General features: G+C 37.7%; 1 protein-coding gene across 3 annotated transcripts in view; it reads right to left on the bottom strand.

Annotated features, from left to right (window-relative positions):
• The window catches only part of Nkain2 (sodium/potassium transporting ATPase interacting 2), a 1,205,517-nt gene that overhangs the window by 966,861 nt on the left and 222,688 nt on the right, over positions 1 to 15,968 (bottom strand).

The following is a 15,968-nucleotide window of genomic DNA, read 5'->3' as shown; positions in this document are numbered from 1 at the left end:
ATCAACTGCTGATTTGGTCCCCAGTGGGTACAAATCACTTCTCCTGGCTCCTGTCACCAACCATAGTTGACTTAAAACTTGGTTTTCTCCACTTGATCTACCCACTCTTCTCTCTTAATCTACTCTTGTAAGTTTCTCCTCTGAGCTGACAGCCCCGTGTCCTGGATTCCTGGAACCTGCTAATAAAAGTCATACCAGTTCTTCAGGCAGCATCTCTCTACACCCTCCTGGGTGAGATATATGTCCACTGGAATTGAGGGCACCTCTCTCTTGATTCCCTTTCCCTCTGGGGACATTGTAGGACTAAGTCAGTTCTGTAGCATTTACTTTTCTATTGGAATCTTCCCTCTGTCAAGATTCATATCTGTGACCCCTTTTGTAAAGTCTCTCCTACATTCTACCTTCCTTTTCAAATTTACTAGAACCTGAGCATGGGTGGGCTCTTGTAAGATCCAACTCCTCTCACTTGCCTTTTCTAATTCCCTCACTGCTCAGACTCAGATATTCCATTACTCACACGTCTTACTACAAATGGCTTGTGTCATTGTTTCAATGGCCATAAAATGACACCTTGCTTACCAAATTCTGCCACACTGTGACAGCTTCTGCCACCACACAAGTCCATGACCCAAAACCCCTTTTATCTGTAAGTATTCCCTACATTCTGCTCTAAGAAAACATTTTGGGTTTAAATATTTTATTTTATTTTATTTTTTTGTGTACGTGTGTTTTTGCCTGTGTGAATATCTGTGCACCACATTCATTGCTGGTGCCTGATGAGGTCATCCAATCTTCTGGACCTAGAGTTACAAACAGTTCCAAGCCACCATGTGGATGCTTGGAATTAAGTGCTCTTAACCCTCAATTCACCTCTCCAGTCTTGAAAATCTCTTATCTCTAACCATTCTGTGCTGGCCACTCATCCCAATCCTGTCCTCTGATCACTGGTTCCAGTGTTACAGAGATTCAAATGTATTTGGGGTATGGATAATATTCTAATATTCTACTCTACTGAAAAACCTGGCTCTGGATATGGGATTTGTCCTGACCACTTGAGGCATACGCATGTTGATAAAAAGTGTCATCCCAAGTCCCTGTCCTGGGTCAGGCTGGCCAGTTGACTCTAGATCACAGAAAGTAAGATAAAGGAAATGCTCAGAAAAAAAGGTAGTTTGTGCGGGAGAATAACTAAGACATAAAATGTTTTTGAGTAAAGGCTATTAATAGTTAAATGCATTTGAAGATATTTAGCTTTCTGAAACCTCCATGCCCTCTTTTAAAAGCTTTATCTTGGGATTCGAAAAACCATTAGGATATGGTTAAAAAAATCTGTTTTATGTTAGCATAAAATTGTGATAAATTATGTAATCTTAATTATCTACAGCTTACCATATATATATGTGTGTATATATATATATATATATATATATATATATATATATATATATAATGGGCAACTCTAATATAAGAAAATACTATTTTTAATTAGACTAAATGGGTAACACTAGGCCTCTAAGGTGGTTCATTTAATTTTATTTTATTTTCCATAGATTATAGAGACAATACATGGTTTCTATGTATTTTAAATAAGAAGATTTTTATGATAGTTTTTGTCCTAAGAGAGAAAAATTACAGACAGAATAAGAAGAAAACCATAATCAAGTTTGAACTTAGTAACAACATATGTTATGTTTGGTGATTAAGGTTTATAAGTTCTTAATTATAATGGTTGAGTCATCTAACAGAAATTGACTTAAAACATATATCTAACCACTTATGTCTTTATTGAGTTGGTTAAGCTCTAGCTATTCAGAGAAACTAAGTTATATATAAAACCTTTGAATTTTGTAAAAGCACCCTATAAAAAGGATCAGAAAAATGAGGTTCCCAGTCTCTCAGTGTAATGTATTTATTTTTTGAAGTTTATTTTGATACTGAAGGTTCTTTGATTCAAAATGTGTATTAAGGCTGAAATTTAATAAGAATAAAATTATAAGATACTAACCTAATAGAAATCACATACTTGTACACTTTTCAAGATAAGTTAGACATACACACATTAATAAGTAACCTCTTAAGTGGCCAAGTTCTTAATGTGCTCAGAACTATATTTCTAGACATGCTAATTACAAATGTAATTCATTTTTAGTGGCAAGGTTGGAGGAAAAGACAAGTTTATATCTCACATTATATCATTACATAGTCTTTTTTATATGTTATTCATGTTAAGCCTGAGGTAAGGAACTGAAAACAAGTGAAGTTGACTTAACATAAAATAATATTTAAAATTAGGTATATTAGAAAATATCTTGAGAAGAAATAATGTCCTCGGACCTTAGGTCTCAGACAGACATGCTGAATATGACCTCTAAGGTGTTTAACGGAAATGAGGAGCAGGAAAAGGATGATAAACGGCAATACCAGCTTCTGACAGCAGCCCTGAGTCAAATACCAGCCCTGACAGTCGAAATGAGATGGGGCACCAATGGGCTCCATCAGGAGACTGCTTCCAGTCTAGCAACACTGGTCCCTGAGCAAAGAACTGTGCTCCACCTTGCTTGCTGCCAGGACCTTGCCCAAACTGTAAACAGGCAGGATATTGGAGGATTGACTGTTTCTCTTTGCCTCTCTCCGAAGTAGGCAAGTCCTTCAAGTTCTACCATAGACTGACATACTGGCCTGGTGGCTGAAGTCTGATGCTGTATTGAGATCTCTGCCCCTCAAAAGCCTTTGAAACCAAGAAGGCATAGCCCATATTAACTGTTCGGGTAGAGGGTATGTCTCTGTCATTTTAAATCAATCTAGGGCCATTCCATCTATACTTTCTGCTTATACCATTAAACTTATTCTTCTCAGACCTCTAATGGGTCTTGATGGCTGGCCCAACCATCCAAGAGCTACAGGTTGTCTTTTGTGTTCTCTCTGGGGCCACCTGAGCACTCACTCTTCCCTTGTGACTCTTAGTTGTACAACCCCATTACCAGGCTAATATACTAAGAGCTATGTTTTCCTTTCCTTTACTATTCATCCAGCACACTATGGAATTTTCCCTGTCCTTCTACCGTCAAAGAGTGTCCACCTTTGACATTAATGCTTCACTCTGTCCTCTTCCAAACTCCATCACAGACCAAAAAGTATAGGGTCCATGCTTTCCTCCTTATGACCCTAATCTTGGACCATTCCACTCACCCTCAGTCTAAAAACTGTGTCTCTTTATCTTGTCATACAGTGCCTGCTTAATAATGATATTCTTAAGCCCATTTCCTCACTGTACTGGTTGTCATTAAGCGCCAATGCTTCTAATGCCGAGTTCCCTTCTCTGTCCTTTACTTTCCCTGTCCCTTTCCCCTCTCCTCATGTGGCTCAGGGTCATGGCCACTGTGGATTCTCTCAGATCCTGCGAGGTTCTTCCTTTATCTATAATAAAGTTTCTACTTCACCATATCTAGGAGAAGTCATATCCTTGTTTTTCTTTCCCCCTCCTTTCCTATTTATTTCTTATTTTCTTCAGATTATTGTTTCATAAAGTAGAAGTAATGAAAGAAGAATCACACATGTCCAGTAGGGACTACCTAATAAAAATGCATGTGAATGATATAAGACCAGGCCTGGAACAAAATAAATGGCCATTGAACTGTCTTTTGGCTAATGTTGGTTCTTATTATTATCTGCATGGTTAATTTTTATATATAATAGTGGGGTATAGTTTGAGGAAATATGGTTCCAAAAAATAGAATTAAATGAAGAAAGATGAGCAAAAACATTTTATTTAAAGCCAAGTTAAAAATACAAATCCATCTTTTTCAAACCCGATTACCAATATAGATGAAAAATAATTCATATGTTAGTATAGTCTACTATGAGCAAAATGCTTTGAAGAAAAAGCATGTACTAATCTGCCAGAGCAATCAAGTTATATTACCCCTGAATACGAATACAATTTGTCACACATTCACACACAGAGATGGGGAGGGTGGATTGCATTTGCGATTAATTATTTCTTGACAGTATAATGCCTGGGCTTTTAGGATTTTTTCAAGAAATTTTATCTTGAAAATACAAAAACAAAACAGTGTTTTTTAAAAAAATTAACAATTATAAAGATTTAAGTGATGCTACCGTTTGGAAGTAAACTTTTACCAAAGTTGAATGGGTAGGACCTTAATTTGGCACTGGTGGGCGGTAGAGGATTTGAGAAGTAGAACCTACTGAGCTGTGATGTCATTAAAGGACACCATGATGCAGGGCATTCTCATGCCCATCTATAGCTTCTTGGTCAGTTTTGGTCCATCATACATTCCTGTTACTGTCAGTGGCTTTACTACTAGAAGCTTAAAAGCCAAGCTTCCATGCAAGCATTGCCTAAAACTTCCAAACCTCTGAGCCATACCTATTATAAATCAATTATCCCATGAAGTCTTAATAATATCATGAAACAGACAAACATACAAAGGCTTTGCCAGAAAGAAAGTCGTGAGACTGTAAGGTTTTACTCCATTTGTCCCATGATACAACAAAACTTAGAAATACCTATTTCAAATATGGGACTTGCTCTAAATAGTTTTCATTAAAGTTATTTACAAAAGAACATTTTACTGCTCTATACACTAGACCCTGAAATAAGAAATCAAAAATGAAAATGTGGTCCTTTAGTTGAAAGTCATGCCTGGAACTATAAGTTATCCCAAACTAGGGGGAGCCTTACCCATATATCCTGCAACTGAGAGGAAGGGCTGGGGAAACAGTTGACAAGAAGTATTGCAGAAGGTAAACTCCTTGTCTTAGTACTGCATTGTGTTGGTGACTAAAGATCTCAGAACACCAGGTTTGTAAGGGAAAAAATGCACATAACTCAGGTACGTTCTCAGGAGAAGAATGGACTCCGGCACAGCAGGTAAAAGACACTGCTTCTTATGTGTAGTACACAGAATAAAATAAAGTGAACTGCCATGGCCTGGTGTGAATAAGTTTCAAAGAGGATATTACCATTACTAACGACCTGGTCACAGTTAGTATTTCTATAGTTAAATAGGGGCCTGGGTTGCCCTGCTAAATGTACAGAAGAGCTCTGCACTGCCTCTTGGTGTTTTTCTTTGCAGCAGAACTGTTGAAAATGTGTTTCTTTTAATGAGCTATGAAATGACCCAATCAAATACACTGAAGCATGAAGCATGCTATATGACTTCATGGTGATGGGATTTAGGGAGACAAGGCTCACTCGGAAAACTTAGAGAGAAGAAAAATTGAAAGTCAAAAGCCCTAGAGAAACTATAAGAAATATTGATAAATGTAATAAAATTTGACCAAGGGAAAGAAAAGTTCACTGCATCATTTTTTCAGAGCAAAGAATCCTCTACCTCCACTTTTTCATTTCCGAAGGCCTTAGTGATTTATGACCTGATCCACAAATCAGTTGCTGAATAATAATAAAAAAATGGAATGTAATTGCCAATATCTGGCTTACATAAATCAGAATTTATTCCCAAGGAAAGACAAATATATTCCCTTGAAATGTGGAAATTGAACAATGTATGCTTCCTATAGGCAAAGGAAGAGGAAGAAATCATATTTGGATAGCCTTTGTAAACTCTGAGCAGAATTAAAATTTGGGGACAACCATTTATTCATGTAGGTCCATGGTTTCAATTTACTTATAAATTTGGGAGAGATAATAGATTTCAAGACATATTATAAGCCAGAAACATAAAGTGTTTTACTTGCGTTCCAGAGATTTAGGCAGGGGGATCCTCAAGAGTTCAATCCTGCCTGATCTACATAATAAATTCAAAATCAGCCTGAATGTACAGCAAAACCTGTCCCAAACAGAATAAAAGAAACAGACAGCAACCAACATATAAACAAACCATAACATTTTAAATTGGAAATTAATCACTCAATAGGTTTGTTTATAAAACCTCTCTTTCAGGATAATTTATAAGGTTCAAATATAGAAAACTGCTATAGGAAGCATGTTTCTTAATCATAATTACTTATATTATTGTGGTGTCTTTCATGATATAATTTGCAAAAATGTGGATGACAGATTACTAAAACACATATGAAACTTCTTTGTCAATAAATAAAATATCTGGACAAAACTGAAACTCAGAAATATATAAACATGGGGCTACAGAATCAGCTCAGCAGTTAAGAGCACTGTCTGCTTTTCAGAGGATCCAGGTTGCATTCTTGTTATCTACAAGATGGCTCACAACTGTCTATAGCTACAGCTCCAAGACAAGAGACCTAACACCTTATTTTTATGCCACAGAAGGCAACAGACATATATCTCGTGGACATGCATTCATGTCAGCAAAGTATCCACATGTGCAAATAAAAGAATTAGTAAAATTAATCAAATAAACTGTTTGGAAGACAACCATGGACAGTGTAGGCTGTTTCTTTTGTGCATTCATTTTTATTTTCATCATGTGTGTGTGTGTGTGTGTGTTTGATTGAAAAAAAACTTTTTAAAAGAACATACATGGTATGTACTCAATGATAAGTGGATATTAGGCAAAAAAATAAAAGCTCTCAATACCATGATACAACTCACAGACCATATGAAATTCAAGAAGAAGGAAGACAAAAGTATGGAAGCTTAAGTTTTACTTAGAAGTGTGAAAAAATAATCACAGGAGTTAGAGGGGGACTTTGGAGGGAGAGAGGAGGAGGAGGAAAAAAGGCAAGATCAGGTGTGGGAAAGGATTAGGGAGAAGTAAAGAGGGTAAGGAAATTAAACAGGCGTGTACCAGTGGGGGATGGGGAACTAGGGTTAGCCACAAGTTCCACAAGTCAGGAAATCAAGAGGCTCCCAGGACCCAATGAGTATGACATTAGCTGAAATAAACAAAAGAGAGAGAGAACCTATATAGAATATATCCAGAGGTTAGGTGTGGCCCCTGAATGAGGGACACGGTCATCCACTCATCTCAAAAATATTAACCCACACATTGCTCTTGTGTAAAGGACATACAGGGACAAACAGTGGAGCAGAGACTGAAGGAAAGGCTATGCAGAGACTGCCCCACCTGGGGATCAATCCCATCTGCAGACACCAAACCCAGACAAAAAGGGCTTACTGCCATGAGCCTAATATAGCTGTCTCATGAGAGGTTCTGCAAATACAGATGTGGATGCTTGCAGCCAATTATCAGACTGAGCACGGGGACCCCATTGGAGGAGTTAGGGGAAGGACTGAAGGGGCTGAAGTTGTTTTACAGTCGCATAGGAAGACTGTAACAATTTCAACCAAACCAGCCTCCCAGCCCTCCAGAGTTCCCAGGGATGAAACCTCCAACAAAAGAATACACATGGAGGGACCCATGGCTCCAGCTGCATATGTAGCAGAGGATGGCCTTATTTGGCATCAGTGGGAGGGGAGACCCTTGGTACTGTGAAGGCTTGATGCTCTAGCATAGGGGAATGCTAGGGCAATGAGGTGGGAGTGGGCGAGTGGGTGGGTGCTGGAGCAACATCATAGAAGCAGGGAGGAGGGTGAATAGGAGAGGGGTTTGTGGAAGGGAAACCTAGAAAGGAAATAACATTTGAAATGTAAATAAATAAAATAACCAATAAAAAACATTTTGGAAGAAAGGAGAAGGAAGGGAGTTCAAGATATTCCAGGTAACATACTTAAATATGTCTCTTGAAACAGAATGTAATGGAAACATATGCACATGAAATATGATGTAAGGGTCCAATATTAGAGGGCTTTCGGGGACGCTGTTTTATAAACATGAAATTTCACAAATCAAGAACTAGTTAAGAACTAACCCGTGGAAGTAAACTCATTGACTAATAAAGAAAATTATACCAAGAATGATTTATAACACTGACTGTTGATTATATCCCATTAAAAATACATGTTTATGGGCATTCTTTATTTATGGGTGAAAGGATGGTCATGGCGTTTGTTTTCTTAATGTTATTCTAGTTCTCAATGAGTATCCACTTTTAAGATTTATTCATTAAAAAAACTTGCTAAAAAAGAAAAGTAGCAGGGTTAGTTATTTAGCTCAGTGGTAGAGCACTTGCCGAGCAAGCCCAAGAATGTGGGTTCAGTCCTCTGTTCTGAAAAAAAAAAAAGGAAGAAAAGAAAAGATATAAAAGAAAAGTAGCTTTGTTAATGAAAGAAGCTATGAAAAGGTAAGATGTATCAATTGTATCACTTCTCTACAACTGCTACAACATGTAACCCTTAACATTTTACTGCAAGGAAAAAGAATAGATACCATTGGGGATATGAAATTATAAGCAGAATGGGCAATGCTAGCATTATCATAATATTTGATTCTAAATGATATTGTAGTGCCTTGTTTGAAGAGAAAAAGAAACATGGCACTTCTCAGAAGAATTATGTAAACCAGCAGAGTGCAGGACAAAAACACATAGAAACCCACCAGCCATTGTCATGCATTTTAATAAAGGTTTAAAAATACTGTCTCATAGATAATCTCTTTAACACATAGTATGAGAAAATGAGATATTGGTATGTGGGGGAAAGAAAAAAATTCCTATCTCTGAGCCTTCACAAAAGTTATTTCGAAGTGGGCCAACACCCAAAATGTCAGATGAAATCTCAGGCTGATTTGGAATGCCCATGGACAACACTCTCAGATTTGGCATTGACAAAGCCTTGCTCCATTTTTCAAGAAATAATTCTAATAATTGATTTATAGAAAAGCACACTGAACAGAACCTACAGACTGTGATCAAGTCTTTATCAGTCATGCATGTGATACTTTTAATTTTGAAAACATACAAAGTACTAAAAAAATTAAACAGGAAAAAAAACTTCCAGTTCACAAAATTGTAAATAAATTACATATGTAGTTAAGAAGGAAAAAAGAAGGAGAGAGAAAGGGAGAGGAGGAGGAAAACGATGAGGAGGAGGAGGAAGAGGAGTTGGAGGAGGAGGAGGAGGAGGAAAGAAGAAGCCAGAAGCAGCAGCAGCTTGGGGGATGGCATAGCAGGTACAGGAGTTTGAACCATACTTTATGATCTGTGTTATAATCCTATAACCAACATGATTAAAGGAGAATATGGGCTTCTTAATGTCTCTGACCTTCACAACCATGCTTTGGTACACACACACACACACACACACACAGAGAGAGAGAGAGAGAGAGAGAGAGAGAGACAGAGAGACAGAGAGACAGAGAGACAGAGAGACAGAGAGACAGAGACAGAGAGACAGAGACAGAGACAGAGTGAGACAAAGGACAGAGGGGGGCAGAAAGACAGAGAGAAACAGAGAGACAGAGAGAGACAGAGAAAGAGAGAGAGGAGAGAGAAAATAAATAGGAATAGAAATGTTGGTAAGTGCATGAAACAATGGTCAATATCCTTAGTCTTCAGAAGAGTGAAATCTAAAACTATATTAAGAGAACTTTGTGCCCAAGAAATCAAGTGATAAAAACATTGGCAAGAATATGGAGGAAGGAAATTCATATCCCTTTCTGGTAGGAATGGAAACTAATGTATTCTCATGGAAATGAGTGTGGAGCATTTAAACAAAGTAGAGCCTGTGTGGTTCAGCTATTTCAGTGTTGGTTATATATACAAAGGAATATAAGTCGCCATACACAAAAGATCTTTGAATACTCAAATTTAATGATGCATTATTCACAGTCATGAATCCAATTATATTATTTACAGAAAATTGGATGAAACTAGAAATCATTTGGAGTGAAATATGGCAGACTGAAAAAATATTTCATGTTTTATTTCACATGACAAAAAATCTAGATTAAATATGTTTGTGTGTATGAATGCATATATGTATACCTATTAACATTTATATCTGCACTCATATATGTGAACACACATATATCTCATATATTTACACAAATATGTGAGAGAGATGATGGGTATAAAAATCAGTAATTTATATATAGGTGATGATGAGGATGACAGATTGATTGACACATAGATAAACATATCAAGCACCAACAAGACTTTCTTTTTTTTTTCTTTTCTTTTCTTTTTTTCTGTGTGTGTGTGTGTGTGTATCTCAGAATTTTCCTTTTAATTGTATTTTCCTTGGAGATTTTATATATTTACATTTCAAAGGTTATCCCCTTAATCCCCATATTTCATACCCCCCCTCTCTTATTCTATGAGGATCCTCCCACTATCACCTACACACTCCCAACTCAATGCCCTGGCATTCCCCTACATTGGGGAAACAAGCCTTCACAGGACTAATGGCTTTTCCTCCTATTGATGCTATACAATGCCATCTTCTGCTATACATGCAGCTGGTGTCATAGGTCCCTCCATGTGTACTCCTTGGTGAGTGGTTTAGTCCCTGGGAGCTCTAGTTGGGTCCAGTTGGCTAATATTATTGTTCTTCCTATGGCGTTACAAACCCTTCAGCTCCTTCAGTCTTTAACTCCTCCATTAGGGTCCCCTTGTTCAGTATAATGGTTAGCTGCAACTATCTCATCTGTATCAGTCGGGCTCTGGCAGAGCCTCTCAGGAGACACCCATATCTGGCTCCTGTCAGCAAGCACTTCTTGGCATCAGCGATAGTGACTGGGTTTGGTGGCTGCATATGGGATGGAGGGCAGTCTCTGGATGGTCTTTTCTTCAGTATCTGCTTCACTCTTTGTTCCTGTATTTCCTCCCTTGACTATATTGTTCTCCCTTCTAAGAAGGACTGAAGCATCCACATTTTGGTCTTTCTTCTTGGACTTCATATGATCTGTGAATTTATTCTTAGGTATTCCAAGCTTTTGGGCTAATATACACTTACCTTTAACTAAATGCCTTTTGTGTTCTTTTGTGATGGGGTTACCTCACTTAGGATGATATTTTCTATTTCCATTAATTTACCTATGAATTTCATGAAGTCCTTGTTTTTAATAGCTGAGTAGTAATACATTGTGTAAATGTATCACATTTTCTGTGTCCGTTCCTCTGTTGAAGGACATCTGGGTTCTTTCCAGCTTCTGGCTATTATAAATAAAGCTGCTATGAAAACAGTGGAATATGTGTCCTTTTCATTATGTTTGAGCACATTTGTGTGTATGCCCAGGAGTAGTATAGCTGGGTCCTCAGGTAGTACTATGTCCACTTTTCTGAAGAACCAGCAGATTGATTTCCAGAGTGGTTGTATCAGCTTACAAGACCAACAATAGAGGAGTGTTACATTTATCCACATCATAATCTGTATCTACTATCATTGGAGGTTTTGATCTTGCCATTTGGACTGATGTGAAGTGATATCTCAGGGATACTTTGATTAGCATTGCCCTGATGACTAAAGATGTTGAACATTTCTTTAGGTGCTTCTCAGCCATTTGATATTCCTCAGCTAAGAATTCTTTGTTCAGCTCTGTACCCCATTTTTAATAGGGTTATTTTATTCTTTGGAGTTTAACTTCTTGAGTTCTTTGTATATGTTGGATATTAGCCATATATTGGATGTAGGATTGGTAAAGATCTTTTCCCAAAACGTTGGTTGCCATTTTATTCTATTTACAGTATCTTTTGCCTTACAGAAGCTTTGCAATTTTATGAGGTCCCATTTGTTGATTTTTGATCTTAGAGCATAAACCACTGCTGTTCTCCTCAGGAAAATTTCCCCTGTTCCTATGTGTTTGAAGCTCTTCCCCACTTTTACTAGTTTCAGTGTATCTAGTTTTATGTTGAGGTCCTTGATCCACTTGGTCTTGAGCTTTATACAAGGAGATAAGAACGAGTCAATTTTCATTCTTCTACATGCCAACCTCCAGTTGAGCCAACAGCATTTGTTGAAAATGCTGTCTTCCTTCTACCAGCTCCCCTCCTGTGTCTGTGAGCTCAGTTTGGTGGTTGGTTGTAAGGATCCACATCTGCATTTGTCAACTGATGGCTGAGCCTCCCAAGAAACTGTAACATCAAGCATCTCTTGGCAACAGTGACAAACTCCAGCGAGTCACTAAAAGTTTAAAACTATAACTAGTCTAATTTTTGCCTGTGCCCATAGCTGAACCACTCCCAGAGGTTTCTCTCTGCAACTCCTGTGGGGAAGAGAACTGCACTCTCAGAAGTGCATACAATCCTGAGAACTCAGGAGAGAGCACCACTTCTGCTCACATTCCTGGCCAAAGAGGAATCTGCCTAGTGCCCTCTGGATATGGAACCTAGGAGCAGACAGGGACAGGACCCTTCCACTTTCTGCCAGCACTGAGAGCTGAAAGCCAGTCTCCAGGAGCACCTACACCTGACAGCAGAGGAAAGACCAATTCTTCTGCTCCACGTGACCAGCCTGCAGGCTTTAGGTCATACAAACCCACGAGCAGTTCTCTGTTCCCAGATCCAACTGAAAGAAAACAGGTCTATAGGAGTGCTGACACACAGGCTTACAGGAGGGTCAAGCCCTATGAAACATAGGAACTAATTCCATGACCTTATGAAAAATTGGTTGCATATGCAGAAAATCAAGGTTTTTTTGAAAAGTAGAATACTTCATAGACTTTATTTAGCATGAGTTGAAACCAAGTTTAAAAATGGTAGTTTTTTAAAATTATTTTTATGTTGTGATAAATTAACTGAAAGTATGTGTGTAAGGTTTTGTTTTTGTTTTTGTTTTTTTAGATATTTACACCAAGTAGTGTTTCTTCAACTTTGGGTAATTCATCTTTGAGTAACTTTTGCAATATATATGCTGATAATTTATAAATTAATTAATAAACTAATAGAGCTATTCTAAACACTGAAATACTTCATTGCTTCAGACAAAATTTAAAAGTCACATTCATTACCATTAATATCTGATTTATTAGAACCTATCTTCAAGTCCTCGGATGCTGTAAGACTCACCACGGCACATGTGAGATTTTTCAAAACACAAAAGTTGAAAGTTACCTTTCATTATGGCAAAAAAATACTTTAGCTAAAGTGATAAACTCACTACTCACTTTCAAAAATTATATATCTATAAGCACCTGAGTCTAGGTGGAGGTTGTAAATAGTCTTTTTCAAATAAAAGATTTTAATAGTATGGAGAAATTGTAGTCCAGTTCAATTCTCCAATGCCTTTGTAAACCAACACGTAGAAGACAGTGGGAGTGTTTTAGGATTACTTCATATTCTGTCTCAAAGAACAGAAAGAGACATTGACAAAACTTGGACTTAATTAATACATTTTGGTGCTAGGTTTTTGAAGTGCTTTGTAGCAAGTCCAGGGCATTATAAATGCTAGTCAGCATTAGACTTTTACATGAAACTTGTTTTTCTCTCTTTTCTTTTTCCACTGAGTCCAGGTTGGCGAAAGTCAACATGTCTTATTCTGTGTGCGCCTACTAACTTCATGCTAATGGCAAAAAACCATAACTAAGATCTTTTGTACCCTCAGTGTAAATGTGAACAAGGTTGAAAAAAATATGATGTGATTAATCAGGATTAGTAGGAACAGATTTGACCGACCAAGCTCTGTAAAAGGTAAAAATAGCACTTTGAGAAAGGTCATGTGACTTCATGTAAGTAGGGTGCATGTCAATATGACTCTGTCATATTGAAAAGATATGTATCCTACACGTCTGCTCCCTTTCATAAATCACATATGTGTGTTTGTTCTATCACAGTAACTCTTTATAACAAAGAAAACAGAGATAGGGATTATTAATGAAAACTCTTATTGGATTCTCTCTGTGTGTATATGTGTATGTGTGTACATCTGCTTTGCCATGGTTGTGTCTCTCTGTATATGTCACTGTCTATTTGTTTCTGCCCTATCTCTCTATGTCTGTGTCACTATCTCTCTCTTTCTCTCCCTCTCTGTGTGTTTCTGAATCTCTCTCTCTTTCTCTCTTTCTCCCCTCTCTCTCCCTTCCTCCCTCTCTCTCTTTCATTCCCTCTGTGTGTGGGGGGGGGAGGGGTGAAACTCAAATTTTGAAAACCACTACTATGGGCATTTCTAAAGACTGTTCAATACTGTGCTTTGAGCAGATTGGCTTGCATGTCCTCATTCATTGTTTCATAAAGAACATCAAGATAATAGGATTTAGAATTATAAAAGGTTTCACATGAGGTGACTCAAAGTAATAAGAAAGTAGTTTATGGCTTCAAACCGTGAATGGGTAAATACGCATACTGAGAGCAAAAAGTATCTCTTGTCTATATAGGAGCAATCTGTAGGTCCCCAGGTTGAGCAGAAAGAATGGAGCATTGGAAGGTGTGTAGCAGCAGAAACAGCAACACATCTAAGCTGTCACTCAACATTATTTCCCTTCATCTTCTATATGGATGCCAAGTACTGGCAGAATAAGTTGTAAAGCAAATAATTCTAGAAAACATCTTATTTACAAGCCCATTGTCTGTTTTGATGAGAGTCTACCCTTCATATTTACAAAACAGCTTCAAAGATCAGTTGGAAATTCCAGACATCAGTTAAATAACTATAGTGGAAGAATTGCGCTTTCAAGTAAAGAGAAAGAAAGAAAGAATGAATGAAAGAAAGAAAGAAGGAAGAAAGGAAGGAAGAGAGAGAGAGAAAGAAAGAAAGAGAGAAAGAAAGAAAGGGAAAGACAGAGAAACACACTCACTCACAAACATACATACACTCACACACACACAGGGAAGAGAGAGAGAGAAAGCGAGAGAGCAAGAGAGAGAGAGAGAGAGAGAGAGAGAGAGAGAGAGAGAGAGAGAGAGAGAAGGAACACATGATAAAGAAGAATCAGAAATCAGATAGACAGAGGTAAGGAAACAGAGAAATCTTAACAAAAGTCTCAGTTTGAGAAGAAAGAAGAGAGAAAAACTTTGTATTATAAAGTTGAGGTTAACTAAACTTATAAAAACTCTATGTTCAAGTTTATTTTGGGTCGAATTCTGTCTTGGATTTTGCTTCTAATTGTAACATAAAATTTATCATTTATAAAAATTAGTATTTTATCATTTATAAAAATACTAAAGATTACTTTAAACATATACTCAAATCTAATATTAGATCTGCCGTCTGTTTTTACATTACTTGTGATTGAACCTGCAACTACATACATGTGAAGGGAACACTTTATGTGGCTATTCCTCCACTTCCAGTGCTGTCTTTACTATTCAGAGACACATTATCACTGAGTTGCTAAGACTGCTCTTCATCTCATCCTGTAGTCTATACTAGCCCTAAACTCACAGTCCTCCAGTCTCAGCGTCTGCAGTATTCATGAGATGTTCATCACCTTCCCCAGAGGCTGCAAGAGCTTTAGAAAACACAGAGTCATACCCGTTTATCAGCCATTACATAAATTGACTTTCACCACCACAGGACTCATCTGAGGAACAAGTATGCAAACGTCCACTTGGGCAGCATTAAGTTTACCTGATATGGGTGGTCAACTGTCAGTTTCATGTACTGTCTGTTGCCAAGACAGCAATTTATCAGGGTCACTTCTGAGGATGACAGACATGAGATGTAATACTTGACCCATTTTCTGGTTACTGAATGTCTCCTTTAGCAGCAAGGAAATCAGCGTGAGTTTCCATAAACATGCAGGCAAGTAAGCTCATTGTCACAGCCCTGGCTAGTTCTAAATTACCAACTTACGGCAGGTCTCCTTGAAGTCCACATAATGGGATTTGTTCTGATACTCTAAAACTACTGCACACACAATTTTCTCTCCTGCCCAAGGCCCCTGAGTGATGCTGAGCTCTTTGGGGAATGGGAGACATCTTTCACTTTTTTTTTTATTCTTTTTTTTTTCGGAGCTGGGGACCGAACCCAGGGCCTTGCGCTTCCTAGGCAAGCGCTCTGCCACTGAGCCAAATCCCCAACCCCGATGTCTTTCACTTTTAACATTTATCGAACACATGATCTCAAGTATTCTGGCCAAACCTATATAAAATACAAAGCTCTGTGTTCATAATGTCAGGAACTAGAATGCTCCATTTGAGCATAAATAGTTACATTTTATTTGGTTTTAAAAACAGCTCCAGTTGTTAGGGGCAAAGGAGTTGGGTGAAATTGGTAAACATACTCTATC

The sequence above is a fragment of the Rattus norvegicus genome, chromosome 1, assembly GCF_021556685.1.
Source record: "Rattus norvegicus strain SHRSP/BbbUtx chromosome 1, alternate assembly SHRSP_T2T, whole genome shotgun sequence".
NCBI classification, from domain to species: domain Eukaryota; kingdom Metazoa; phylum Chordata; class Mammalia; order Rodentia; family Muridae; genus Rattus; species Rattus norvegicus.
The sequence above is the reverse complement of the archived record's forward strand: the minus strand, read 5'-3'. Positions and strand labels throughout refer to the sequence as shown.